Below are 16824 nucleotides of genomic sequence, written 5' to 3' on the forward strand. Positions count from 1 at the left end.
GTTCTTAGTGCTGGATAAGGTGCATTCTGGGCACTGAGGGTGGCGTAAAATTCGCGTCGCTCAACAAAGAAATCTCCATGGGGAGGACACGGTCGGCGCAACAGTTGATTCTTGTGATAAAAGCGTATATGAATGGGGGAAATTGATCAAAGAAATTTCGAGGGCCATATCCTTCGACCCGCATCTCCGTTCTTCTCCAAATTTTCCACGTGGGAATTTTCGAGCGCCAGATAAGGTGCGTTCTTAGCGTCGGAGTGCTCTTTACTCTCCCGTGCATTCTGGGGGCTCGATAAGGCGCGTCCTAGACAAGGTTGCACCATGAGGCATGGGCTAAGACGAGGGTGCGAGAGTTTGGTGTCGGGTGCGATCATACCAGCGTTAGTGCACCGGATCCCATCAGAACTCCGCAGTTAAGCGCGCTTGGGCCGGAGTAGTACTGGGATGGTTGACCTCTCGGGAAGTCCCGGTGTTGCACCCCTCTTTCACTTTTGCGAGCATCCGGTCGTGTCATTGTTGCATTGGGACAGCACTCGCGCTCCTCAAAGCCCATTTTCAATCGCCCATCTCCTTCACCTCCCGCACCGCGACTCATGTTCATTCCGAGTGCCCGATAAGGCGCGTTCTTAGTGCTGGATAAGGTGCATTCTGGGCACTGAGGGTGGCGTAAAATTCGCGTCGCTCAACAAAGAAATCTCCATGGGGAGGAAACGGTAGGCGCAACAGTTGATTCTTGTGATAAAAGCGTATATGAATGGGGGAAATTGATCAAAGAAATTTCGAGGGCCATAACCTTCGACCCGCATCTCCGTTCTTCTCCAAATTGTCCACGTGGGAATTTTCGATCGCCAGATAAGGTGCGTTCTTAGCGTCGGAGTGCTCTTTACTCTCCCGTGCATTCTGGGTGCTCGATAACGCGCGTCCTAGACAAGATTGCACCATGAGGCATGGGCTAAGACGAGGGTGCGAGAGTTTGGTGTCGGGTGCAATCATACCAGCGTTAGTGCACCGGATCCCATCAGAACTCCTCAGTTAAGCGCGCTTGGGCCGGTGTAGTACTGGGATGGGTGACCTCCCGGGAAGTCCCGGTGTTGCACCCTTCTTTCACTTTTGCGAGCATCCGGTCGTGTCATTGTTGCATTGGGACAGCACTCGCGCTCCTCAAAGCCCATTTTCAATCGCCCATCTCCTTCACCTCCCGCACCCCGACTCATGTTCATTCCGAGTGCCCGATAAGGCGCGTTCTTAGTGCTGGATAAGGTGCATTCTGGGCACTGAGGGTGGCGTAAAATTCGCGTCGCTCAACAAAGAAATCTCCATGGGGAGGAAACGGTCGGTGCAACAGTTGATTCTTGTGATAAAAGCGTATATGAATGGGGGAAATTGATCAAAGAAATTTCGAGGGCCATAACCTTCGACCCGCATCTCCGTTCTTCTCCAAATTGTCCACGTGGGAATTTTCGAGCGCCAGATAAGGTGCGCTCTTAGCGTCGGAGTGCTCTTTACTCTCCCGTGCATTCTGGGGGCTCGATAACGCGCGTCCTAGACAAGGTTGCACCATGACGCATGGGCTAAGACGAGGGTGCGAGAGTTTGGTGTCGGGTGCGATCATACCAGCGTTAGTGCACCAGATCCCATCAGAACTCCGCAGTTAAGCGCGCTTGGGCCGGAGTAGTACTGGGATGGGTTACCTCCCGGGAAGTCCCGATGTTGCACCCTTCTTTCACTTTTGCGAGCATCCGGTCGTGTCATTGTTGCATTGGGACAGCACTCGCGCTCCTCAAAGCCCATTTTCAATCGCCCATCTCCTTCACCTCCCGCACCCCGACTCATGTTCATTCCGAGTGCCCGATAAGGCGCGTTCTTAGTGCTGGATAAGGTGCATTCTGGGCACTGAGGGTGGCGTAAAATTCGCGTCGCTCAACAAAGAAATCTCCATGGGGAGGAAACGGTCGGCGCAACAGTTGATTCTTGTGATAAAAGCGTATGTGAATGGGGGAAATTGATCAAAGAAATTTCGAGGGCCATAACCTTCGACTCGCATCTCCGTTCTTCTCCATATTATCCACGTGGGAATTTTCGAGCGCCAGATAAGGTGCGTTCTTAGCGTCGGAGTGCTCTTTACTCTCCCGTGCATTCTGGGGGCTCGATAACGCGCGTCCTAGACAAGGTTGCACCATGAGGCATGGGCTAAGACGAGGGTGCGAGAGTTTTGTGTCGGGTGCGATCATACCAGCGTTAGTGCACCGGATCCCATCAGAACTCCGCAGTTAAGCGCGCTTGGGCCGGAGTAGTACTGGGATGGGTGACCTCCCGGGAAGTCCCGGTGTTGCACCCTTCTTTCACTTTTGCGAGCATCCGGTCGTGTCATTGTTGCATTGGGACAGCACTTGCGCTCCTCAAAGCCCATTTTCAATCGCCCATCTCCTTCACCTCCCGCACCCCGACTCATGTTCATTCCGAGTGCCCGATAAGGCGCGTTCTTAGTGCTGGATAAGGTGCATTCTGGGCACTGAGGGTGGCGTAAAATTCGCGTCGCTCAACAAAGAAATCTCCATGGGGAGGAAACGGTCGGCGCAACAGTTGATTCTTGTGATAAAAGCGTATATGAATGGGGAAAATTGATCAAAGAAATTTCGAGGGCCATAACCTTCGACCCGCATCTCCGTTCTTCTCCAAATTGTCCACGTGGGAATTTTCGAGCGCCAGATAAGGTGCGTTCTTAGCGTCGGAGTGCTCTTTACTCTCCCGTGCATTCTGGGTGCTCGATAAGGCGCGTCCTAGACAAGGTTGCACCATGAGGCATGGGCTAAGACGAGGGTGCGAGAGTTTGGTGTCGGGTGCGATCATACCAGCGTTAGTGCACCGGATCCCATCAGAACTCCGCAGTTAAGCGCGCTTGGGGCGGAGTAGTACTGGGATGGGTGACCTCCCGCGAAGTCCCGGTGTTGCACCCTTCTTTCACTTTTGCGAGCATCCGGTCGTGTCATTGTTGCATTGGGAATGCACTCGCGCTCCTCAAAGCCCATTTTCAATCGCCCATCTCCTTCACCTCCCGCACCCCGACTCATGTTCATTCCGAGTGCCCGATAAGGCGCGTTCTTAGTGCTGGATAAGGTGCATTCTGGGCACTGAGGGTGGCGTAAAATTCGCGTCGCTCAACAAAGAAATCTCCATGGGGAGGAAACGGTCGGCGCAACAGTTGATTCTTGTGATAAAAGCGTATATGAATGGGGGAAATTGATCAAAGAAATTTCGAGGGCCATAACCTTCGACCCGCATCTCCGTTCTTCTCCAAATTGTCCACGTGGGAATTTTCGAGCGCCAGATAAGGTGCGTTCTTAGCGTCGGAGTGCTCTTTACTCTCCCGTGCATTCTGGGGGCTCGATAACGCGCGTCCTAGACAAGGTTGCACCATGAGGCATGGGCTAAGACGAGGGTGCGAGAGTTTGGTGTCGGGTGCGATCATACCAGCGTTAGTGCACCGGATCCCATCAGAACTCCGCAGTTAAGCGCGCTTGGGCCGGAGTAGTACTGAGATGGGTGACCTCCCGGGAAGTCTCGGTGTTGCACCCCTCTTTCACTTTTGCGAGCATCCGGTCGTGTCATTGTTGCATTGGGAATGCACTCGCGCTCCTCAAAGCCCATTTTCAATCGCCCATCTCCTTCACCTCCCGCACCCTGACTCATGTTCATTCCGAGTGCCCGATAAGGCGGGTTCTTAGTGCTGGATAAGGTGCATTCTGGGCACTGAGGGTGGCGTAAAATTCGCGTCGCTCTACAAAGAAATCTCTATGGGGAGGAAACGGTCGGCGCAACAGTTGATTCTTGTGATAAAAGCGTATATGAATGGGGGAAATTGATCAAAGAAATTTCGAGGGCCATAACCTTCGACCCGCATCTCCGTTCTTCTCCAAATTGTCCACGTGGGAATTTTCGATCGCCAGATAAGGTGCGTTCTTAGCGTCGGAGTGCTCTTTACTCTCCCGTGCATTCTGGGTGCTCGATAACGCGCGTCCTAGACAAGGTTGCACCATGAGGCATGGGCTAAGACGAGGGTGCGAGAGTTTGGTGTCGGGTGCGATCATACCAGCGTTAGTGCACCGGATCCCATCAGAACTCCGCAGTTAAGCGCGCTTGGGCTGGAGTAGTACTGGGAAGGGTGACCTCCCGGGAAGTCCCGGTGTTGCACCCCTCTTTCACTTTTGCGAGCATCCGGTCGTGTCATTGTTGCATTGGGACAGCACTCGCGCTCCTCAAAGCCCATTTTCAATCGCCCATCTCCTTCACCTCCCGCACCCCGACTCATGTTCATTCCGAGTGCCCGATAAGGCGCGTTCTTAGTGCTGGATAAGGTGCATTCTGGGCACTGAGGGTGGCGTAAAATTCGCGTCGCTCAACAAAGAAATCTCCATGGGGAGGAAACGGTCGGCGCAACAGTTGATTCTTGTGATAAAAGCGTATATGAATGGGGGAAATTGATCAAAGAAATTTCGAGGGCCATAACCTTCGACCCGCATCTCCGTTCTTCTCCAAATTGTCCACGTGGGAATTTTCGAGCGCCAGATAAGGTGCGTTCTTAGCGTCGGAGTGCTCTTTACTCTCCCGTGCATTCTGGGGGCTCGATAACGCGCGTCCTAGACAAGGTTGCACCATGAGGCATGGGCTAAGACGAGGGTGCGAGAGTTTGGTGTCGGGTGCGATCATACCAGCGTTAGTGCATCGGATCCCATCAGAACTCCGCAGTTAAGCGCGCTTGGGCCGGAGTAGTACTGGGATGGGTGACCTCCCGGGAAGTCCCGGTGTTGCACCCTTCTTTCCCTTTTGCGAGCATCCGGTCGTGTCATTGTTGCATTGGGACAGCACTCGCGCTCCTCAAAGCCCATTTTCAATTGCCCATCTCCTTCACCTCCCGCACCCCGACTCATGTTCATTCCGAGTGCCCGATAAGGCGCGTTCTTAGTGCTGGATAAGGTGCATTCTGGGCACTGAGGGTGGCGTAAAATTCGCGTCGCTCAACAAAGAAATCTCCATGGGGAGGAAACGGTCGGCGCAACAGTTGATTCTTGTGATAAAAGCGTATATGAATGGGGGAAATTGATCAAAGAAATTTCGAGGGCCATAACCTTCGACCCGCATCTCCGTTCTTCTCCAAATTGTCCACGTGGGAATTTTCGAGCGCCAGATAAGGTGCGTTCTTAGCGTCAGAGTGCTCTTTACTCTCCCGTGCATTCTGGGTGCTCGATAACGCGCGTCCTAGACAAGGTTGCACCATGAGGCATGGGCTAAGACGAGGGTGCGAGAGTTTGGTGTCGGGTGCGATCATACCAGCGTTAGTGACCCGGATCCCATCAGAACTCCGCAGTTAAGCGCGCTTGGGCCAAAGTAGTACTGGGATGGGTGACCTCCCGGGAAGTCCCGGTGTTGCACCCTTCTTTCACTTTTGCGAGCATCCGGTCGTGTCATTGTTGCATTGGGATTGCACTCGCGCTCCTCAAAGCCCATTTTCAATCGCCCATCTCCTTCACCTCCCGCACCCCGACTCATGTTCATTCCGAGTGCCCGATAAGGCGCGTTCTTAGTGCTGGATAAGGTGCATTCTGGGCACTGAGGGTGGCGTAAAATTCGCGTCGCTCAACAAAGAAATCTCCATGGGGAGGAAACGGTCGGCGCAACAATTGATTCTTGTGATAAAAGCGTATATGAATGGGGGAAATTGATCAAAGAAATTTCTAGGGCCATAACCTTCGACCCGCATCTCCGTTCTTCTCCAAATTGTCCACGTGGGAATTTTCGAGCGCCAGATAAGGTGCGTTCTTAGCGTCGGAGTGCTCTTTACTCTCCCGTGCATTCTGGGTGCTCGATAACGCGCGTCCTAGACAAGGTTGCACCATGAGGCATGGGCTAAGACGAGGGTGCGAGAGTTTGGTGTCGGGTGCATTCATACCAGCGTTAGTGCACCGGATCCCATCAGAACTCCGCAGTTAAGCGCGCTTGGGCCAGAGTAGTACTGGGATGGGTGACCTCCCGGGAAGTCCCGGTGTTGCACCCCTCTTTCACTTTTGCGAGCATCCGGTCGTGTCATTGTTGCATTGGGAATGCACTCGCGCTCCTCAAAGCCCATTTTCAATCGCCCATCTCCTTCACCTCCCGCACCCCGACTCATGTTCATTCCGAGTGCCCGATAAGGCGCGTTCTTAGTGCTGGATAAGGTGCATTCTGGGCACTGAGGGTGGCGTAAAATTCGCGTCGCTCAACAAAGAAATCTCCATGGGGAGGACACGGTCGGCGCAACAGTTGATTCTTGTGATAAAAGCGTATATGAATGGGGGAAATTGATCAAAGAAATTTCGAGGGCCATATCCTTCGACCCGCATCTCCGTTCTTCTCCAAATTTTCCACGTGGGAATTTTCGAGCGCCAGATAAGGTGCGTTCTTAGCGTCGGAGTGCTCTTTACTCTCCCGTGCATTCTGGGGGCTCGATAAGGCGCGTCCTAGACAAGGTTGCACCATGAGGCATGGGCTAAGACGAGGGTGCGAGAGTTTGGTGTCGGGTGCGATCATACCAGCGTTAGTGCACCGGATCCCATCAGAACTCCGCAGTTAAGCGCGCTTGGGCCGGAGTAGTACTGGGATGGTTGACCTCTCGGGAAGTCCCGGTGTTGCACCCCTCTTTCACTTTTGCGAGCATCCGGTCGTGTCATTGTTGCATTGGGACAGCACTCGCGCTCCTCAAAGCCCATTTTCAATCGCCCATCTCCTTCACCTCCCGCACCGCGACTCATGTTCATTCCGAGTGCCCGATAAGGCGCGTTCTTAGTGCTGGATAAGGTGCATTCTGGGCACTGAGGGTGGCGTAAAATTCGCGTCGCTCAACAAAGAAATCTCCATGGGGAGGAAACGGTAGGCGCAACAGTTGATTCTTGTGATAAAAGCGTATATGAATGGGGGAAATTGATCAAAGAAATTTCGAGGGCCATAACCTTCGACCCGCATCTCCGTTCTTCTCCAAATTGTCCACGTGGGAATTTTCGATCGCCAGATAAGGTGCGTTCTTAGCGTCGGAGTGCTCTTTACTCTCCCGTGCATTCTGGGTGCTCGATAACGCGCGTCCTAGACAAGATTGCACCATGAGGCATGGGCTAAGACGAGGGTGCGAGAGTTTGGTGTCGGGTGCAATCATACCAGCGTTAGTGCACCGGATCCCATCAGAACTCCTCAGTTAAGCGCGCTTGGGCCGGTGTAGTACTGGGATGGGTGACCTCCCGGGAAGTCCCGGTGTTGCACCCTTCTTTCACTTTTGCGAGCATCCGGTCGTGTCATTGTTGCATTGGGACAGCACTCGCGCTCCTCAAAGCCCATTTTCAATCGCCCATCTCCTTCACCTCCCGCACCCCGACTCATGTTCATTCCGAGTGCCCGATAAGGCGCGTTCTTAGTGCTGGATAAGGTGCATTCTGGGCACTGAGGGTGGCGTAAAATTCGCGTCGCTCAACAAAGAAATCTCCATGGGGAGGAAACGGTCGGTGCAACAGTTGATTCTTGTGATAAAAGCGTATATGAATGGGGGAAATTGATCAAAGAAATTTCGAGGGCCATAACCTTCGACCCGCATCTCCGTTCTTCTCCAAATTGTCCACGTGGGAATTTTCGAGCGCCAGATAAGGTGCGCTCTTAGCGTCGGAGTGCTCTTTACTCTCCCGTGCATTCTGGGGGCTCGATAACGCGCGTCCTAGACAAGGTTGCACCATGACGCATGGGCTAAGACGAGGGTGCGAGAGTTTGGTGTCGGGTGCGATCATACCAGCGTTAGTGCACCAGATCCCATCAGAACTCCGCAGTTAAGCGCGCTTGGGCCGGAGTAGTACTGGGATGGGTTACCTCCCGGGAAGTCCCGATGTTGCACCCTTCTTTCACTTTTGCGAGCATCCGGTCGTGTCATTGTTGCATTGGGACAGCACTCGCGCTCCTCAAAGCCCATTTTCAATCGCCCATCTCCTTCACCTCCCGCACCCCGACTCATGTTCATTCCGAGTGCCCGATAAGGCGCGTTCTTAGTGCTGGATAAGGTGCATTCTGGGCACTGAGGGTGGCGTAAAATTCGCGTCGCTCAACAAAGAAATCTCCATGGGGAGGAAACGGTCGGCGCAACAGTTGATTCTTGTGATAAAAGCGTATGTGAATGGGGGAAATTGATCAAAGAAATTTCGAGGGCCATAACCTTCGACTCGCATCTCCGTTCTTCTCCATATTATCCACGTGGGAATTTTCGAGCGCCAGATAAGGTGCGTTCTTAGCGTCGGAGTGCTCTTTACTCTCCCGTGCATTCTGGGGGCTCGATAACGCGCGTCCTAGACAAGGTTGCACCATGAGGCATGGGCTAAGACGAGGGTGCGAGAGTTTGGTGTCGGGTGCGATCATACCAGCGTTAGTGCACCGGATCCCATCAGAACTCCGCAGTTAAGCGCGCTTGGGCCGGAGTAGTACTGGGATGGGTGACCTCCCGGGAAGTCCCGGTGTTGCACCCTTCTTTCACTTTTGCGAGCATCCGGTCGTGTCATTGTTGCATTGGGACAGCACTTGCGCTCCTCAAAGCCCATTTTCAATCGCCCATCTCCTTCACCTCCCGCACCCCGACTCATGTTCATTCCGAGTGCCCGATAAGGCGCGTTCTTAGTGCTGGATAAGGTGCATTCTGGGCACTGAGGGTGGCGTAAAATTCGCGTCGCTCAACAAAGAAATCTCCATGGGGAGGAAACGGTCGGCGCAACAGTTGATTCTTGTGATAAAAGCGTATATGAATGGGGGAAATTGATCAAAGAAATTTCGAGGGCCATAACCTTCGACCCGCATCTCCGTTCTTCTCCAAATTGTCCACGTGGGAATTTTCGAGCGCCAGATAAGGTGCGTTCTTAGCGTCGGAGTGCTCTTTACTCTCCCGTGCATTCTGGGGGCTCGATAATGCGCGTCCTAGACAAGGTTGCACCATGAGGCATGGGCTAAGACGAGGGTGCGAGAGTTTGGTGTCGGGTGCGATCATACCAGCGTTAGTGCACCGGATCCCATCAGAACTCCGCAGTTAAGCGCGCTTGGGCCGGAGTAGTACTGGGATGGGTGACCTCCCGGGAAGTCCCGGTGTTGCACCCTTCTTTTACTTTTGCGAGCATCCGGTCGTGTCATTGTTGCATTGGGACAGCACTCGCGCTCCTCAAAGCCCATTTTCAATCGCCCATCTCCTTCACCTCCCGCACCCCGACTCATGTTCATTCCGAGTGCCCGATAAGGCGCGTTCTTAGTGCTGGATAAGGTGCATTCTGGGCACTGAGGGTGGCGTAAAATTCGCGTCGCTCAACAAAGAAATCTCCATGGGGAGGAAACGGTCGGCGCAACAGTTGATTCTTGTGATAAAAGCGTATATGAATGGGGGAAATTGATCAAAGAAATTTCGAGGGCCATAACCTTCGACCCGCATCTCCGTTCTTCTACAAAATTCACGTCGCTCAACAAAGAAATCTCCATGGGGAGGAAACGGTCGGCGCAACAGTTGATTCTTGTGATAAAAGCGTATATGAATGGGGGAAATTGATCAAAGAAATTTCGAGGGCCATAACCTTCGACCCGCATCTCCGACCTTGCACCCTTCTTTTACTTTTGCGAGCATCCGGTCGTGTCATTGTTGCATTGGGACAGCACTCGCGCTCCTCAAAGCCCATTTTCAATCGCCCATCTCCTTCACCTCCCGCACCCCGACTCATGTTCATTCCGAGTGCCCGATAAGGCGCGTTCTTAGTGCTGGATAAGGTGCATTCTGGGCACTGAGGGTGGCGTAAAATTCGCGTCGCTCAACAAAGAAATCTCCATGGGGAGGAAACGGTCGGCGCAACAGTTGATTCTTGTGATAAAAGCGTATATGAATGGGGGAAATTGATCAAAGAAATTTCGAGGGCCATAACCTTCGACCCGCATCTCCGTTCTTCTCCAAATTGTCCACGTGGGAATTTTCGAGCGCCAGATAAGGTGCGTTCTTAGCGTCGGAGTGCTCTTTACTCTCCCGTGCATTCTGGGGGCTCGATAACGCGCGTCCTAGACAAGGTTGCACCATGAGGCATGGGCTAAGACGAGGGTGCGAGAGTTTGGTGTCGGGTGCGATCATACCAGCGTTAGTGCACCAGATCCCATCAGAACTCCGCAGTTAAGCGCGCTTGGGCCAGAGTAGTACTGGGATGGGTGACCTCCCGGGAAGTCCCGGTGTTGCACCCCTCTTTCACTTTTGCGAGCATCCGGTCGTGTCATTGTTGCATTGGGACAGCACTCGCGCTCCTCAAAGCCCATTTTCAATCGCCCATCTCCTTCACCTCCCGCACCCCGACTCATGTTCATTCCGAGTGCCCGATAAGGCGCGTTCTTAGTGCTGGATAAGGTGCATTCTGGGCACTGAGGGTGGCGTAAAATTCGCGTCGCTCAACAAAGAAATCTCCATGGAGAGGAAACGGTCGGCGCAACAGTTGATTCTTGTGATAAAAGCGTATATGAATGGGGGAAATTGATCAAAGAAATTTCGAGGGCCATAACCTTCGACCCGCATCTCCGTTCTTCTCCAAATTGTCCACGTGGGAATTTTCGAGCGCCAGATAAGGTTCGTTCTTAGCGTCGGAGTGCTCTTTACTCTCTCGTGCATTCTGGGGGCTCGATAACGCGCGTCCTAGACAAGGTTGCACCATGAGGCATGGGCTAAGACGAGGGTGCGAGAGTTTGGTGTCGGGTCCGATCATACCAGCGTTAGTGCACCGGATACCATCAGAACTCCGCAGTTAAGCGCGCTTGGGCCGGAGTAGTACTGGGATGGGTGACCTCCCGGGAAGTCCCGGTGTTGCACCCGTCTTTCACTTTTGCGAGCATCCGGTCGTGTCATTGTTGCATTGGGACAGCACTCGCGCTCCTCAAAGCCCATTTTCAATCGCCCATCTCCTTCACCTCCCGCACCCCGACTCATGTTCATTCCGAGTGCCCGATAAGGCGCGTTCTTAGTGCTGGATAAGGTGCATTCTGGGCACTGAGGGTGGCTTAAAATTCGCGTCGCTCAACAAAGAAATTTCCATGGGGAGGAAACGGTCGGCGCAACGGTTAATTCTTGTGATAAAAGCGTATATGAATGGGGGAAATTGATCAAAGAAATTTCGAGGGCCATAACCTTCGACCCGCATCTCCGTTCTTCTCCAAATTGTCCACGTGGGAATTCTCGAGCGCCAGATAAGGTGCGTTCTTAGCGTCGGAGTGCTCTTTACTCTCCCGTGCATTCTGGGGGCTCGATAACGCGCGTCCTAGACAAGGTTGCACCATGAGGCATGGGCTAAGACGAGGGTGCGAGAGTTTGGTGTCGGGTGCGATCATACCAGCGTTAGTGCACCGGATCCCATCAGAACTCCGCAGTTAAGTGCGCTTGGGCCGGAGTAGTACTGGGATGGGTGAGCTCCCGGGAAGTCTCGGTCTTGCACCCTTCTTTCACTTTTGCGAGCATCCAGTCGTGTCATTGTTGCATTGGGACAGCACTCGCGCTCCTCTAAGCCCATTTTCAATCGCCCATCTCCTTCACCTCCCGCACCCCGACTCATGTTCATTCCGAGTGCCCGATAAGGCGCGTTCTTAGTGCTGGATAAGGTGCATTCTGGGCACTGAGGGTGGCGTAAAATTCGCGTCGCTCAACAAAGAAATCTCCATGGGGAGGAAACGGTCGGCGCAACAGTTGATTCTTGTGATAAAAGCGTATATGAATGGGGGAAATTGATCAAAGAAATTTCGAGGGCCATAACCTTCGACCTGCATCTCCGTTCTTCTCCAAATTGTCCACGTGGGAATTTTCGAGCGCCAGATAAGGTGCGTTCTTAGCGTCGGAGTGCTCTTTACTCTCCCGTGCATTCTGGGGGCTCGATAACGCGCGTCCTAGACAAGGTTGCACCATGAGGCATGGGCTAAGACGAGGGTGCGAGAGTTTGGTGTCGGGTGCGATCATACCAGCGTTAGTGCACCGGATCCCATCAGAACTCCGCAGTTAAGCGCGCTTGGGCCGGAGTAGTACTGGGATGGGTGACCTCCCGGGAAGTCCCGGTGTTGCACCCTTCTTTCACTTTTGCGAGCATCCGGTCGTGTCATTGTTGCATTGGGACAGCACTCGCGCTCCTCAAAGCCCATTTTCAATCGCCCATCTCCTTCACCTCCCGCACCCCAACTCATGTTCATTCCGAGTGCCCGATAAGGCGCGTTCTTAGTGCTGGATAAGGTGCATTCTGGGCACTGAGGGTGGCGTAAAATTCGCGTCGCTCAACAAAGAAATCTCCATGGGGAGGAAACGGTCGGCGCAACAGTTGATTCTTGTGATAAAAGCGTATATGAATGGGGGAAATTGATCAAAGAAATTTCGAGGGCCATAACCTTCGACTCGCATCTCCGTTCTTGTCCAAATTATCCACGTGGGAATTTTCGAGCGCCAGATAAGGTGTATTCTTAGCGTCGGAGTGCTCTTTACTCTCCCGTGCATTTTAAGTGCTCGATAACGCGCGTCCTAGACAAGGTTGCACCATGAGGCATGGGCTAAGACGAGGGTGCGAGAGTTTGGTGTCGGGTGCGATCATACTAGCGTTAGTGCACCGGATCCCATCAGAACTCCGCAGTTAAGCGCGCTTGGGCCGAAGTAGTACTGGGATGGGTGACCTCCCGGGAAGTCCCGGTGTTGCACCCGTCTTTCACTTTTGCGAGCATCCGGTCGTGTCATTGTTGCATTGGGACAACACTTGCACTCCTCAAAGCCCATTTTCAATCGCCCATCTCCTTCACCTCCCGCACCCCGACTCATGTTCATTCCGAGGGCCCGATAAGGCGCGTTCTTAGTGCTGGATAAGGTGCATTCTGGGCACTGAGGGTGGCGTAAAATTCGCGTCGCTCAACAAAGAAATCTCCATGGGGAGGAAACGGTCGGCGCAACAGTTGATTCTTGTGATAAAAGCGTATATGAATGGGGGAAATTGATCAAAGAAATTTCGAGGGCCATAACCTTCGACCCGCATCTCCGTTCTTCTCCAAATTGTCCACGTGGGAATTTTCGAGCGCCAGATAAGGTGCGTTATTAGCGTCGGAGTGCTCTTTACTCTCCCGTGCATTCTGGGGGCTCGATAAGGCGCGTCCTAGACAAGGTTGCACCATGAGGCATGGGCTAAGACGAGGGTGCGAGAGTTTGGTGTCGGGTGCGATCATACCAGCGTTAGTGCACCGGATCCCATCAGAACTTCGCAGTTAAGCGCGCTTGGGCCAGAGTAGTACTGGGATGGGTGACCTCCCGGGAAGTCCCGGTGTTGCTCCCTTCTTTCACTTTTGCGAGCATCCGGTCGTGTCATTGTTGCATTGGGACAGCACTCGCGCTCCTCAAAGCCCATTTTCAATCGCCCATCTCCTTCACCTCCCGCACCCCGAATCATGTTCATTCCGAGTGCCCGATAAGGCGCGTTCTTAGTGCTGGATAAGGTGCATTCTGGGCACTGAGGGTGGCGTAAAATTCGCGTCGGTCAACAAAGAAATCTTCATGGGGAGGAAACGGTCGGCGCAACAGTTGATTCTTGTGATAAAAGCGTATATGAATGGGGGAAATTGATCAAAGAAATTTCGAGGGCCATAACCTTCGACCCGCATCTCCGTTCTTCTCCAAATTGTCCACGTGGGAATTTTTGAGCGCCAGATAAGGTGCGTTCTTAGCGTCGGAGTGCTCTTTACTCTCCCGTGCATTCTGGGGGCTCGATAACGCACGTCCTAGACAAGGTTGCACCATGAGGCATGGGCTAAGACGAGGGTGCGAGAGTTTGGTGTCGGGTGCGATCATACCAGCGTTAGTGCACCGGATCCCATCAGAACTCCGCAGTTAAGCGCGCTTGGGCCGGAGTAGTACTGGGATGGGTGACCTCCCGGGAAGTCCCGGTGTTGCACCCTTCTTTCACTTTTGCGAGCATCCGGTCGTGTCATTGTTGCATTGGGACAGCACTCGCGCTCCTCAAAGCCCATTTTCAATCGCCCATCTCCTTCACCTCCCGCACCCCGACTCATGTTCATTCCGAGTGCCCGATAAGGCGCGTTCTTAGTGCTGGATAAGGTGCATTCTGGGCACTGAGGGTGGCGTAAAATTCGTGTCGCTCAACAAAGAAATCTCCATGGGGAGGAAACGGTCGGCGCAACAGTTGATTCTTGTGATAAAAGCGTATATGAATGGGGGAAATTGATCAAAGAAATTTCGAGGGCCATAACCTTCGACCCGCATCTCCGTTCTTCTCCAAATTATCCACGTGGGAATTTTCGAGCGCCAGATAAGGTGCGTTCTTAGCGTCGGAGTGCTCTTTACTCTCCCGTGCATTCTGGGGGCTCGATAACGCGCGTCCTAGACAAGGTTGCACCATGAGGCATGGGCTAAGACGAGGGTGCGAGAGTTTGGTGTCGGGTGCGATCATACCAGCGTTAGTGCACCGGATCCCATCAGAACTCCGCAGTTAAGCGCGCTTGGGCCGGAGTAGTACTAGGATGGGTGACCTCCCGGGAAGTCCCGGTGTTGCACCCTTCTTTCACTTTTGCGAGCATCCGGTCGTGTCATTGTTGCATTGGGACAGCACTCGCGCTCCTCAAAGCCCATTTTCAATCGCCCATCTCCTTCAGCTCCCGCACCCCGACTCATGTTCATTCCGAGTGCCCGATAAGGCGCGTTCTTAGTGCTGGATAAGGTGCATTCTGGGCACTGAGGGTGGCGTAAAATTCGCGTCGCTCAACAAAGAAATCTCCATGGGGAGGAAACGGTCGGCGCAAGAGTTGATTCTTGTGATAAAAGCGTATATGAATGGGGGAAATTGATCAAAGAAATTTCGAGGGCCATAACCTTCGACCCGCATCTCCGTTCTTCTCCAAATTGTCCACGTGGAAATTTTCGAGCGCCAGATAAGGTGCGTTCTTAGCGTCGGAGTGCTCTTTACTCTCCCGTGCATTCTGGGTGCTCGATAACGCGCGTCCTAGACAAGGTTGCACCATGAGGCATGGGCTAAGACGAGGGTGCGAGAGTTTGGTGTCGGGTGCGATCATACCAACGTTAGTGCACCGGATCCCATCAGAACTCCGCAGTTAAGCGCGCTTGGGCCGGAGTAGTACTGGGATGGGTGACCTCCCGGGAAGTCCCGGTGTTGCACCCTTCTTTCACTTTTGCGAGCATCCGGTCGTGTCATTGTTGCATTGGGACAGCACTCGCGCTCCTCAAAGCCCATTTTCAATCTCCCATCTCCTTCACCTCGCGCACCCCGACTCATGTTCATTCCGAGTGCCTGATAAGACGCGTTCTTAGTGCTGGATAAGGTGCATTCTGGGCACTGAGGGTGGCGTAAAATTCGCGTCGGTCAACAAAGAAATCTCCATGGGGAGGAAACGGTCGGCACAATAGTTGATTCTTGTGATAAAAGCGTATATGAATGGGGGAAATTGATCAAAGAAATTTCGAGGGCCATAACCTTCGACCCGCATCTCCGTTCTTCTCCAAATTGTCCACGTGGGAATTTTCGAGCGCCAGATAAGGTGCGTTCTTAGCGTCGGAGTGCTCTTTACTCTCCCGTGCATTCTGGGTGCTCGATAACGCGCGTCCTAGACAAGGTTGCACCATGAGGCATGGGCTAAGACGAGGGTGCGAGAGTTTGGTGTCGGGTGCGATCATACCAGCGTTAGTGCACCGGATCCCATCAGAACTCCGCAGTTAAGCGCGCTTGGGCCGGAGTAGTACTGGGATGGGTGACCTCCCGGGAAGTCTCGGTGTTGCACCCTTCTTTCACTTTTGCGAGCATCCGGTCGTGTCATTGTTGCATTGGGACAGCACTCGCGCTCCTCAAAGCCCATTTTCAATCGCCCATCTCCTTCACCTCCCGCACCCCGACTCATGTTCATTCCGTGTGCCCGATAAGGCGCGTTCTTAGTGCTGGATAAGGTGCATTCTAGGCACTGAGGGTGGCGTAAAATTCGCGTCGCTCAACAAAGAAATCTCCATGGGGAGGAAACGGTCGGCGCAACAGTTGATTCTTGTGATAAAAGCGTATATGAATGGGGGAAATTGATCAAAGAAATTTCGAGGGCCATAACCTTCGACCCGCATCTCTGTTCTTCTCCAAATTGTCCACGTGGGAATTTTCGAGCGCCAGATAAGGTGCGTTCTTAGCGTCGGAGTGCTCTTTACTCTCCCGTGCATTCTGGGGGCTCGATAACGCGCGTCCTAGACAAGGTTGCACCATGAGGCATGGGCTAAGACGAGGGTGCGAGAGTTTGGTGTCGGGTGCGATCATACCAGCGTTAGTGCATCGGATCCCATCAGAACTCCGCAGTTAAGCGCGCTTGGGCCGGAGTAGTACTGGGATGGGTGACCTCCCGGGAAGTCCCGGTGTTGCACCCTTCTTTCACTTTTGCGAGCATCCGGTCGTGTCATTGTTGCATTGGGACAGCACTCGCGCTCCTCAAAGCCCATTTTCAATCGCCCATCTCCTTCAGCTCCCGCACCCCGACTCATGTTCATTCCGAGTGCCCGATAAGGCGCGTTCTTAGTGCTGGATAAGGCGCATTCTGGGCACTGAGGGTGGCGTAAAATTCGCGTCGCTCAACAAAGAAATCTCCATGGGGAGGAAACGGTCGGCGCAACAGTTGATTCTTGTGATAAAAGCGTATATGAATGGGGGAAATTGATCAAAGAAATTTCGAGGGCCATAACCTTCGACCCGCATCTCCGTTCTTCTCCAAATTGTCCACGTGGGAATTTTCGAGCGCCAGATAAGG

At 53.2% G+C, this 16824-nt stretch overlaps 23 non-coding genes and 3 pseudogenes across 23 annotated transcripts; all 26 read left to right on the plus strand.

The window, feature by feature from the left end:
- Positions 1–359: 359 nt before the first annotated feature.
- On the plus strand, positions 360–478 carry LOC149530101 (5S ribosomal RNA). The gene has a single exon (XR_016359436.1). It is a non-coding gene; the product is annotated as a 5S ribosomal RNA (ribosomal RNA).
- A 500-nt stretch (positions 479–978) lies between these two features.
- LOC149530102 (5S ribosomal RNA) lies at positions 979–1097 on the plus strand. Its single transcript, XR_016359563.1, has one exon. It is a non-coding gene; the product is annotated as a 5S ribosomal RNA (ribosomal RNA).
- A 500-nt stretch (positions 1098–1597) lies between these two features.
- Positions 1598–1716, plus strand: LOC149530103 (5S ribosomal RNA). The gene has a single exon (XR_016359590.1). It is a non-coding gene; the product is annotated as a 5S ribosomal RNA (ribosomal RNA).
- A 500-nt stretch (positions 1717–2216) lies between these two features.
- Positions 2217–2335, plus strand: LOC149530104 (5S ribosomal RNA). The gene has a single exon (XR_016359321.1). It is a non-coding gene; the product is annotated as a 5S ribosomal RNA (ribosomal RNA).
- Positions 2336–2835: 500 nt separating this feature from the next.
- LOC149530105 (5S ribosomal RNA) lies at positions 2836–2954 on the plus strand. Its single transcript, XR_016359580.1, has one exon. It is a non-coding gene; the product is annotated as a 5S ribosomal RNA (ribosomal RNA).
- Positions 2955–3454: 500 nt separating this feature from the next.
- Positions 3455–3573, plus strand: LOC149530106 (5S ribosomal RNA). Its single transcript, XR_016359396.1, has one exon. It is a non-coding gene; the product is annotated as a 5S ribosomal RNA (ribosomal RNA).
- A 500-nt stretch (positions 3574–4073) lies between these two features.
- Positions 4074–4192, plus strand: LOC149530107 (5S ribosomal RNA). Its single transcript, XR_016359523.1, has one exon. It is a non-coding gene; the product is annotated as a 5S ribosomal RNA (ribosomal RNA).
- Positions 4193–4692: 500 nt separating this feature from the next.
- On the plus strand, positions 4693–4811 carry LOC149530108 (5S ribosomal RNA). Its single transcript, XR_016359457.1, has one exon. It is a non-coding gene; the product is annotated as a 5S ribosomal RNA (ribosomal RNA).
- A 500-nt stretch (positions 4812–5311) lies between these two features.
- Positions 5312–5430, plus strand: LOC149530109 (5S ribosomal RNA; annotated as a pseudogene).
- A 500-nt stretch (positions 5431–5930) lies between these two features.
- Positions 5931–6049, plus strand: LOC149530110 (5S ribosomal RNA). Its single transcript, XR_016359515.1, has one exon. It is a non-coding gene; the product is annotated as a 5S ribosomal RNA (ribosomal RNA).
- Positions 6050–6549: 500 nt separating this feature from the next.
- Positions 6550–6668, plus strand: LOC149530111 (5S ribosomal RNA). The gene has a single exon (XR_016359437.1). It is a non-coding gene; the product is annotated as a 5S ribosomal RNA (ribosomal RNA).
- A 500-nt stretch (positions 6669–7168) lies between these two features.
- LOC149530112 (5S ribosomal RNA) lies at positions 7169–7287 on the plus strand. Its single transcript, XR_016359565.1, has one exon. It is a non-coding gene; the product is annotated as a 5S ribosomal RNA (ribosomal RNA).
- A 500-nt stretch (positions 7288–7787) lies between these two features.
- Positions 7788–7906, plus strand: LOC149530113 (5S ribosomal RNA). Its single transcript, XR_016359591.1, has one exon. It is a non-coding gene; the product is annotated as a 5S ribosomal RNA (ribosomal RNA).
- Positions 7907–8406: 500 nt separating this feature from the next.
- Positions 8407–8525, plus strand: LOC149530114 (5S ribosomal RNA). The gene has a single exon (XR_016359322.1). It is a non-coding gene; the product is annotated as a 5S ribosomal RNA (ribosomal RNA).
- Positions 8526–9025: 500 nt separating this feature from the next.
- LOC149530115 (5S ribosomal RNA) lies at positions 9026–9144 on the plus strand. Its single transcript, XR_016359325.1, has one exon. It is a non-coding gene; the product is annotated as a 5S ribosomal RNA (ribosomal RNA).
- A 994-nt stretch (positions 9145–10138) lies between these two features.
- On the plus strand, positions 10139–10257 carry LOC149530116 (5S ribosomal RNA). Its single transcript, XR_016359473.1, has one exon. It is a non-coding gene; the product is annotated as a 5S ribosomal RNA (ribosomal RNA).
- A 500-nt stretch (positions 10258–10757) lies between these two features.
- Positions 10758–10876, plus strand: LOC149530117 (5S ribosomal RNA; annotated as a pseudogene).
- A 500-nt stretch (positions 10877–11376) lies between these two features.
- On the plus strand, positions 11377–11495 carry LOC149530118 (5S ribosomal RNA; annotated as a pseudogene).
- Positions 11496–11995: 500 nt separating this feature from the next.
- LOC149530119 (5S ribosomal RNA) lies at positions 11996–12114 on the plus strand. The gene has a single exon (XR_016359326.1). It is a non-coding gene; the product is annotated as a 5S ribosomal RNA (ribosomal RNA).
- A 500-nt stretch (positions 12115–12614) lies between these two features.
- LOC149530120 (5S ribosomal RNA) lies at positions 12615–12733 on the plus strand. The gene has a single exon (XR_016359582.1). It is a non-coding gene; the product is annotated as a 5S ribosomal RNA (ribosomal RNA).
- A 500-nt stretch (positions 12734–13233) lies between these two features.
- LOC149530121 (5S ribosomal RNA) lies at positions 13234–13352 on the plus strand. Its single transcript, XR_016359556.1, has one exon. It is a non-coding gene; the product is annotated as a 5S ribosomal RNA (ribosomal RNA).
- Positions 13353–13852: 500 nt separating this feature from the next.
- On the plus strand, positions 13853–13971 carry LOC149530122 (5S ribosomal RNA). Its single transcript, XR_016359327.1, has one exon. It is a non-coding gene; the product is annotated as a 5S ribosomal RNA (ribosomal RNA).
- Positions 13972–14471: 500 nt separating this feature from the next.
- LOC149530123 (5S ribosomal RNA) lies at positions 14472–14590 on the plus strand. The gene has a single exon (XR_016359335.1). It is a non-coding gene; the product is annotated as a 5S ribosomal RNA (ribosomal RNA).
- Positions 14591–15090: 500 nt separating this feature from the next.
- On the plus strand, positions 15091–15209 carry LOC149530124 (5S ribosomal RNA). Its single transcript, XR_016359469.1, has one exon. It is a non-coding gene; the product is annotated as a 5S ribosomal RNA (ribosomal RNA).
- Positions 15210–15709: 500 nt separating this feature from the next.
- LOC149530125 (5S ribosomal RNA) lies at positions 15710–15828 on the plus strand. Its single transcript, XR_016359391.1, has one exon. It is a non-coding gene; the product is annotated as a 5S ribosomal RNA (ribosomal RNA).
- Positions 15829–16328: 500 nt separating this feature from the next.
- LOC149530126 (5S ribosomal RNA) lies at positions 16329–16447 on the plus strand. Its single transcript, XR_016359458.1, has one exon. It is a non-coding gene; the product is annotated as a 5S ribosomal RNA (ribosomal RNA).
- The last annotated feature ends 377 nt before the right edge of the window (positions 16448–16824 follow it).

Source organism: Cupressus sempervirens, chromosome 11 (genome assembly GCF_028749045.1).
Source record: "Cupressus sempervirens isolate cs-2001-9-10 chromosome 11, ASM2874904v1, whole genome shotgun sequence".
In the NCBI taxonomy this organism is placed as follows: Eukaryota; Viridiplantae; Streptophyta; class Pinopsida; order Cupressales; family Cupressaceae; genus Cupressus; species Cupressus sempervirens.